At 36.9% G+C, this 8971-nt stretch overlaps 1 pseudogene; it reads right to left on the bottom strand.

Moving 5' to 3' along the window:
* Positions 1-6915: 6915 nt before the first annotated feature.
* Positions 6916-7626, bottom strand: LOC149204917 (kinesin-like protein KIN-13B pseudogene; annotated as a pseudogene).
* Positions 7627-8971: the final 1345 nt, after the last annotated feature.

Here is an 8971-nt window from a genome sequence, read left to right as displayed (position 1 = left end):
AGAACACCCGAAAGTGTTCTAACCCTTCCACCTTGCAACTTCAACTTTACTTTTCTGTGACCAATGATTCTACCCTTCCTATCATCCCCCAAGAAGACATCACCACCATCATATTTCTCATACTCGCGGAACCACTCTCTATGGGGAGTGAAGTGAAAGGATGCACCTGAGTCAATCAAACATGCCTCATGATATACATGTGTACTTGAAGAAGCCAAGTACACATCCACACCTTCATCTGAGGTGGTTTTTGCCTCTGTAGAAGGATCATCATCAGATCCCTTTCCTTTATCAAGTGCTTTAGATTTACAGTCCCTTTTGAAGTGCCCTTCCTTTCCACATTTCCAGCACACCACCTTTGCAGGTTTTCCTAGAGATTTAGATCTCCCTCTAGATTTAGATCTCCCACTCGATGAATTATTTTTGTTTATATTCTAGGACCGTCCTCGTACAGACAAGGCATCACCATTCTCGCTCTCCATATTTTTCCGTCTCATCTCCTCTGTCAGCAAGGATGAGACTATTTCATCAAAATTCAAGGCAGTTGCATTACTACCTATTGCAATAACCAGACTGTCCCACGAATCTGGTAGAGAACACAACAAACTGATGCACTTATCTTCATATGAAATTCTAATATCAATAGATGCTAACTGACTTACCACAGTATTAAACGCATTCAAATGCTCTGTCACTGAGTCTCCATCTTTCATCCTCAGGTTATACAGCTTTTTCCGCAGAAACAATTTATTCACCAGAGACTTAGATTGGTACAAAGTCCCTAACTTTTCCCACAAAGCCTTCGCCGTAGTTTCCCTTGATACATTCAACAATACTGAATCTGAGACACACAAGCGTATTGTGCTCTTTTCCTTCCAATCCAACTTCTTCCATTCTTCATCGGACACTCCCGTTGGTTTAGTACCCAGATCTACCACAATCCACTGATCTTTATCCACCAACAGATCCTCCATCTTGAGTTTCCACAACTCAAAAATATGACCATTAAATTTCTCGATCTCTATCTTTCCATTACTCGCCATCTTCTTTCACCACTAGAATCGATCTCGCAGATCTCCCACTGAACAAGGTGTACCACAGGCCCGGTCGAAACCCCTCAGCTACAAAGGTGTCCCCTTAAAGCCAAAAACAGCTCTGATACCAAATGTAGGTTTTAACCTCGTACAAAAATTACCTGCATACGAATTCTAAAACACATAAAAATAAACAATGTGAGAGAATAACACATAAAACTCATATACATAGAGATTTTCCCCTGGATCCCAAAACTGGGACTACTAGCTTGATTTTTCATTATGTTCCTTTCAATGTTATAATACATATTTATACATGCCGAAGCATCCAATACCATGGACCAAAAACTATCGTGTCCAATACCATGGACCGAAAACCATCGCGTCCAAAAAACATGTCTAAAAATCATGCACAAAACCATAGGTGGGTCTGCCCAACCTAACATAGGGTCCAAAACCAAAATTTTCCAGGGCGTTGCCCCAGACCCCATAAAGTGGAGTTACGAGTGCCCTTCAAACCCCCTGTTAACTACGTGGAAAGAATATAACACAACCCAACAGCCACCTAGCCCATGTTGGCCCCCAGTGTCGTGAACACCATATAACCACTCTCCAAGTGTGGAGGGAGTGGAGCGGCAGGGGTGGGCGGCTAGACCAGCACCCAGCCATATGGCTCCTGTGTGACCATAGACAATGCTTAAGGGATATTAGCGATATTAAGGAGGTGACAAATTACCCCAGTTAGAGTGGGAATCTCGTTGGTCCCGGGTGAAATTATTGCTTGGCGAACAAGGAAAAAGGGAAAAATTGTCACGCAGTTAGTCGGTTTTGCCAATTTGAGGATAGATAGCAGAACTTGGCTTGGAGAAGCATATATTGCTTAATTTTTAACCTTTTTGAGCTCAATAAGAGACTAGATGGAGGTTTTTGAGTGTCCTGGACTCAATGGTAGCCTCAGTTTTCTTATTTGAGCAATTTATGATGGAATTTTTGCATAATCAAGTCTTTTAATGCTAGAGGTAGAGTCAGTTTTGAGGCATATTTGAGCATGGAGAGAGCCCAATTATAGGTTTTCCAACCTTCTAGTTTCATCTGCAGTAGGTGTTACTTCTGTAGAGCAGCTCTTTTAAGTCTTTTCTCAATGTGTTAAGGAGATAATCCCAATCTTGAAAATTTTGGACTCTTTGTTTGCGTAGCCTAACCTAGCTCTGCTTCTCTGATCTCGCTGCCTCCTGCGACCTCTCTACCTGGAAACTCCTGCTACTGGGCTCTCGCAATCACGCTCTTGGCATCCCCGCATCTGGGCTCTGCCTTTCCTCTTATGTCAATACTAATGCAGGCCTTCCCGTTTTTTCACCCCTCATGGCAGGGTGCGACTCATCCCATCTGCAAGGCCCTCAGGAACAAGCAGCGGCCTTCGCTTCTTTAATCTCAAAAAATGATGCGCCAAAATCCAAGCCTACAGCAACCAAATTTGTTAAAAAGCTGGCAAATATCCCAGAAATCTCTTTACCTCCAAGTCTTCCAAGGAAAGTTGTTATTTCTCTGTCTAAAAGAGGACTGGTTGGTCAATTCACTGGATTGTGGCCCTCCCCCAGAGCGGTTCAGAAGTGGGTGGAGCGCAACTGGAGCGCAAATATCCAAGGAAAAATAGCAATAAGATTCTGCGGTAAGGAATATTACACGTTCCTCTTCGAAACCAAAGAATATCGAAATCTCATATTCAGAAGCGGTCCTTATTTTATGGATTCAAGAGGCCTTTACTTGAACAGATGGTCCCCAGATTTCGATCCAGAAATGGACATCCTGTTGGGCAATTTATTGGACTTAAATTGCTCATAAATTATCGACTAGGGAAACTCGTAAGATTTTAATGATGCCAGCACTATATGTGCAGGAGTAGGCGACTAATTCTATGTCTAATTAAATTACCTACGATTCAATACAATATGCAAGGGAAGAGGCTCCTAACTAAGGAGGTCCTGGTTGTCCTTCCCTACAGTATCATAGAGAAACCATATAAAACTAAAAACTTGAAATAAAGACAAGAGAATGAACTTTAATTGTTGCTCAGATTCAAGTAGAGAGAGAGACTAACTTAGTCTCTTGATTGTCCTCTCATGCACTAATCCAAACTAAACTAAGATTCATTCATAAGCAGAAGAAATGAAATAAAAGCGCAAAAGAATGAATTTCAATTACCATATAAATCATTGGAGAGAGAGCCTAACTTAGACTCTTGGTATCTCCTCATATGATACTTGAAACATAAAAGCAAAAGAATGAATTCCAATTATCATGCAAATCAAATAGAGAGAGAGTCTAACTTAGACCCCTGGTTGTTCTCTCATATGCTGATAAGATTTTAATTCAAAACTCATTCACCAATCAAATCCTTAAACATCTAAACAATGAAATGAAATAAAATCTAATATGAAATAACATGTTTCTCTCATCCTTTTAGAGTGAGCTCAATTCTCCTAAGAACAAGACAAATTATTCCATATACTACATTAAGCAAACCTATATCTAAAAAAAAACTACATAATGGAAAATAAAACTACATAATGGAAATGTGTGAAAAATGAAGCCTTATTCTATTCCATCATCAATTGGATACAATGCTCTAAGAGTCCTCCCCTTGGAATGGAGGAGGTACTCCTATTTATACAATGAGAGGAGATAACAAACTCATAATGATGATCCATTAATCTCTCTTTTAGTTCCATACATTTCTCAACCATCTAGACACATAATCCTATCCTCCATGATTTCCTCCATGAGGTCCATGATCTTCTCCATGATCTGTTCCATGAGGTGTATCTTATCAAATTCGAATTTGATCTTTCAAGGCCACAAAAAGGTGTCTTGGAAGCTTCCTTACAACCTACACATGTCAACAAACTCATGCTAATTGTTAGGTATAAGTTTAAGCATATTATTTTCTAAGTTTTAGCCATAAAACCACTTAGAAATGTTAAGAATTAATAAACTTTGGAAAAGTATTGTTATGACCCAATAATGAGGTAAACATAATGATATGGAGGTGGAATGTAGGTGACATGAAGGTAAAATGTGAAGATATAAGTGAATAATGGAGTGAAAATAGGGACGATTTTGAGGCCCAACATACCCCCAAACTGAAGATATTGCATGTCCTCATGCAATCTATTACATTACTTTTTGGTACTTGAGCTTTGGCTCGAACTCTGCATGATATCATTTACTTAACTTTTGCAAAGCATTTTTGATGAATTACAACTTGGTTGGTTCTTGTGTTTCAACCATATTTTGTTTGTTGCATTCAATGTATGACCTTTGCATAATGATAATGTGCTTTTTATTGCAGATTATTTTTTGTTGGAATGCATCATGGTTGGTTCTTGTGTAACAACCATGATTCTGTTAGCATCCAATTAACTTTTAAATACTTTTGACAAAGCCATTTGTATGCTCATGTAATAATGAATATAGCTTGAAGGTAAGTGGGGTTAAGAATGTGATATATGAATGTGGATGTTATATGAATGTGATATATGAATGTGGATGTATCCTTCCCCTTAAACGGATGATTTGGAAAATTATGTGAAATGGGGAAAGCAAGGAAAAAGGAAGTGAAGTTTTTCCAAAAATTATTATTCTAACTTTTCAAGGAATTTAATGGTTAAAAGTTAGAAAATATCATACCTTAACTTACCCTTCCAAAACGGATGAGAGTTGTGCACGTGTGGCTGCAAGAACTTTTGTTCATGGTCTTCTTTACTTGGTTGGAAAAATCATGCATGAATCGTGCATGTGCAGCTGCCACAATTCTGCTCTAAATCTGCTTCTTCAAGCTGTGGGTGAAAGATGAATCTGTGTTATTGTATCGGCTGCTGGATCCTCTGCTGCTGGATGAAAAATCTGAGGAGTCTGCTGAACATGGCTGAAAGTTGTATCTGCTGCTGGATGATGAATCTGATGAGTCTTGCTGAATATGGTTGAAAATATATAAGGCTTGGAAGGTATACAAAATATAGAAGTTACCTTTTCCTCCCAGCCTTATTTATTCACTTGTCCTCAAGTGAAATACAATGTATACAATGAATGGAAATACAATGAATGGAAATTGGCTTCATCTGCTACAAAATATGGGTCTTCAAGTCTTCAACGTTTGATGGCACAAATCTTACTATGTGATTAAATGTGTCGATGTCGAACATAGCAAGAAGTTGTTGACTTAGTGGCCGTTAATGAATGCCCCTAGCCAACACAAGAGCTCCCACCATTAATTCCAATGGGAGTCTGGATGCCTAACACATCTCTGTAGGTACGAATAAATTTGTCGTAGTCGAGTCACCTACAAGATCCAACGAACAAGGGATATTAATGTACTCCCATTGTTTATTGGCAAGAGTACTTGCCATTAAGGCATGCAAGCCTCTAGGTGTTTTTTCAATGATACATAGACTCTAGGACTTTGACTCAAGCAGAGTTTTATTGGTGGAAATGAAGGGGAATGGTAATGAGAAGAAAAATGGATGGATGTAAGGAAATGCATAATGTATGAATTAAGAACTCTTGCTGTGAAAAATGGATATGGAAGTGTCACGCCTTATGGATGTATGATTGGTGGAATTCAAACTTTTTCCGGGAGGTGGAAGATAGTGGTTGTGGAGATGGGTTTGTCTTCAGAATCTGTCATGAATTTAGTCTTTGGAAGACTAATTGTCGTCACAATGTAATCTCCTGAATGATCACTTTGTTATCCTGTAACCTGAAAAAAACTTGGCAGAAGAAACATAAGTTTGTTCAAGAAGAATTGATCATTTCCTTCATGATTCTAACGCAAAAATTTCATACCAAATAAATCAGATTTAGGAAAAATCAAAGCGTTGAAAGTAACTCAATTCATGATATCAGTTTCAATCCCATCTTAAAAGCAATCGTGAAAAATGATACTCCCTGGTTATGTTCTTTGCAAAAAGATTGACATGAGAAATATCTATTCTATTCTGCATATGAGTATGTCAGATAAAAGCGTTTGACAGAATGTTGTGATGAGTTAATGCCAACTTTCGTCTTTAGAATCCTCCACTCGATTTTTGAAATGTGTTTCCAAGTATCCTATTTTTTATTTTCAAGTCTGTGTAAATTTTGTGAATTTTTTTATGTTGATTTTACTGTTTTTAAAACAATAAATTAAAAAAAAAAAAAAAAAAATTTAATTTATTATTCAAGTTGAATTTTCTTTCCAAAATTGTAAAATCAACACAATTTATTTAGGAAAACCTTAAAATGAAGTTAGTATTTTTTTATTTTTTATTTTATTTTTAAAGAAAATCAAATTTTTTATCTAAAAATAAATATAAAATAAAAATGTTTTTTTTAACCATATTAATATAATTAGAACATATTAATATAATTAATATACTAATACAATCATAATTTATATTAATACAGGTCAATCATTATTTATCAATCAAATCAAATCAATTATTATTAAATATATACACATACAAATCAAAATTATTAATATAAATATACAAATATAAATCAAAATAAATCCAATCTTAAATGAAAATGATAACTACTAATATTGCAATATAAATCTAAAGAAATCAAAACATTAAATGAAAATCTATATATATAAAACAAATCTAAATAAAAATAAACATATTACAATTAAACTACACGTAATATATTACAATTAAATATTACATTAAAAAGTAATAAATATAAATGTAATATATCACAATTAAAACACACGTAATATATTACAAAATATTACAATTAAAACGTAATAAATATAAATGTAATATATTACAGTTAAATCAATAAAAGAAATTCAACCAAAACGAATTCAACCAAAAGGAAGCTCATTTAAGAAACTCATTTTTTTTTACCAGGCCGTGTATTTCAATAATATTTGCCAGACGGTTGCAAGCAAGCTCTTATTGATCTCCGCTCCTTCCATTCTTGTTTGGCGATCATTATCTGTGGTATCAGCACCACGCTCACTTCCAGCAAGATCTATGAATGAGAGTTTCCCAACCAAACGAGCAGGCTTTGATTCACTGCCATCAACTGATCTTTTGATGACAAGTTGAAGAATTGCATGAGAACGTGATGACTCCTCATTTGCTCCTGTTGTGCCAGTGCTCCTAGAATCATTTCCTTTTTCAATGAAATCTTTGATAGTCTCCACATCATATACTCTGAACTCTTGCAGGCCCACAATACAGACTTGTTGTTTGCCATCTTCTCTCATGCAAAGCTTCCTCCTTTCACTCAGTAGATCATAAAGCTTGCCACCATAAATTTCAAAGAAACTGAAGCACAATTGATATCCTCGATTTTTGTAAACTTGGTCCATTAATCTCAGAATGTCGTGGGAGGCCTTCAGTGGCAAGGGCTGCATGGTAAAAGTCTTTCCGCTGCCTGTTTGCCCATATACAAAGCATGTTGCTTTAGTCCGTTGAAATATTGCTGGAACAATGGGTTCAACAGTCACTCTGTACACCTCATCGTTAGACACTTGGTCATCTAACACTGCATCAAAAACAAATTCATATTTCTCAACATATGCAGTCAAGTCCACCTTTCTCGGCATATACCAATGCGTTCTTGGTTTGGCAGCCCATACATATAACAACCAGCGCTCAACAAACTAATTTATTGCATCAACACCCATATGACACACTCCATGATTTACGCGTTCTCTGTTTTGAACAATCCACATACTCACATGCATTTGACAGAGATTTAGTGCGCAGCAAAGTGAAGTTTTAAATGTAACAACGGTTGTAACAAGCAGCGCTCATATATAACAACCCTTAGCGCTTCGGCATCCAACTAACACTTCCACCTTTGATGCATTGACTCCACATTTAACTCAACCTCCACTATCGTGTTATGCATGCAACAGGTGATTTTAAATGCCGTGGCGATTGACCATTAATTCTACACCATAATCTACGCATACAAATCCGTTTAACCTATCCATACATGCTGCAACTTGGAGTTATCCCGGTTTAAGTGTTACCTGACTGTCGCTGGCCGCGTGGGATGCAAACAACTCTTCAAATCCCTCCTTCTTCGGTCAGTCAAACTTGCTCGATCCCAAAACTCGGCTTCCTCTGCTCATTAGACTCGGATTTCTTCTTTTAAAATCGCCTCAATTCATTCCTTTCTCCTTTTACTGTGCTGCGACTTCAAACATGATTTTTCTGAGCTCTGGCAATGAAGAATTGTGTTTTGAACAGCGCAGGGAAGGTTTACTTATGACCGTTTCCTTATTGTACCTGCGTTTCATTTGTTGGTATGCGTGGAGTTTATGGTTTCTCATTTGTTCTTTGCGGCAACGTCTGTTGATTATGGCTTCCGTCGTGCCCTCCTTTGCAATGATATTTGCTTATTACCATTTCCTTACCTGGCCGTAGCACCGCTGTGTGGTTATTATCATATGGTTGGTGTAATAATGTGCCAAAATGATTCCATACTATTTACGTTCAAAGCTTATGGTTTTAAATTCATAACTTTTGCATTTGAAACGTTATGTCATCATATATATATACCACAGCTTGGTTTAAACATCATCCTTTCTTACCATCGAATGAATACTTACGGCCTCCAATATATCATTACATTGCGCCTTCATAACCATATTATAGGCACGGCCTTCACATGTATCATAACCCGCGGCCTTTGTCACTATGTTATATACTCCTTAGTTGTTTGAATATGCGCGTTTGGTTATACATATTTCTTATATCTCCCTATTGTATGCGCAATACTTTATACCCAACCTTTGATATATGCGCATACTATATTCTTTTGCAACATCATTAGCTTATGCATTTTTGAAAAATACTTTAGCGCCCATATAACCTATGATGTATATGCTCAATGCTTTCATAACTTTAGCGCATATCTTTTATAACATAGCTTTATAATTT

This window comes from Pinus tabuliformis, chromosome 1_2, assembly GCF_031772625.1.
Source record: "Pinus tabuliformis cultivar Carrire ecotype Pingquan chromosome 1_2, CPIR1, whole genome shotgun sequence".
Taxonomy (NCBI): domain Eukaryota; kingdom Viridiplantae; phylum Streptophyta; class Pinopsida; order Pinales; family Pinaceae; genus Pinus; species Pinus tabuliformis.
This window is presented reverse-complemented; position numbering and strand designations above follow the sequence as displayed.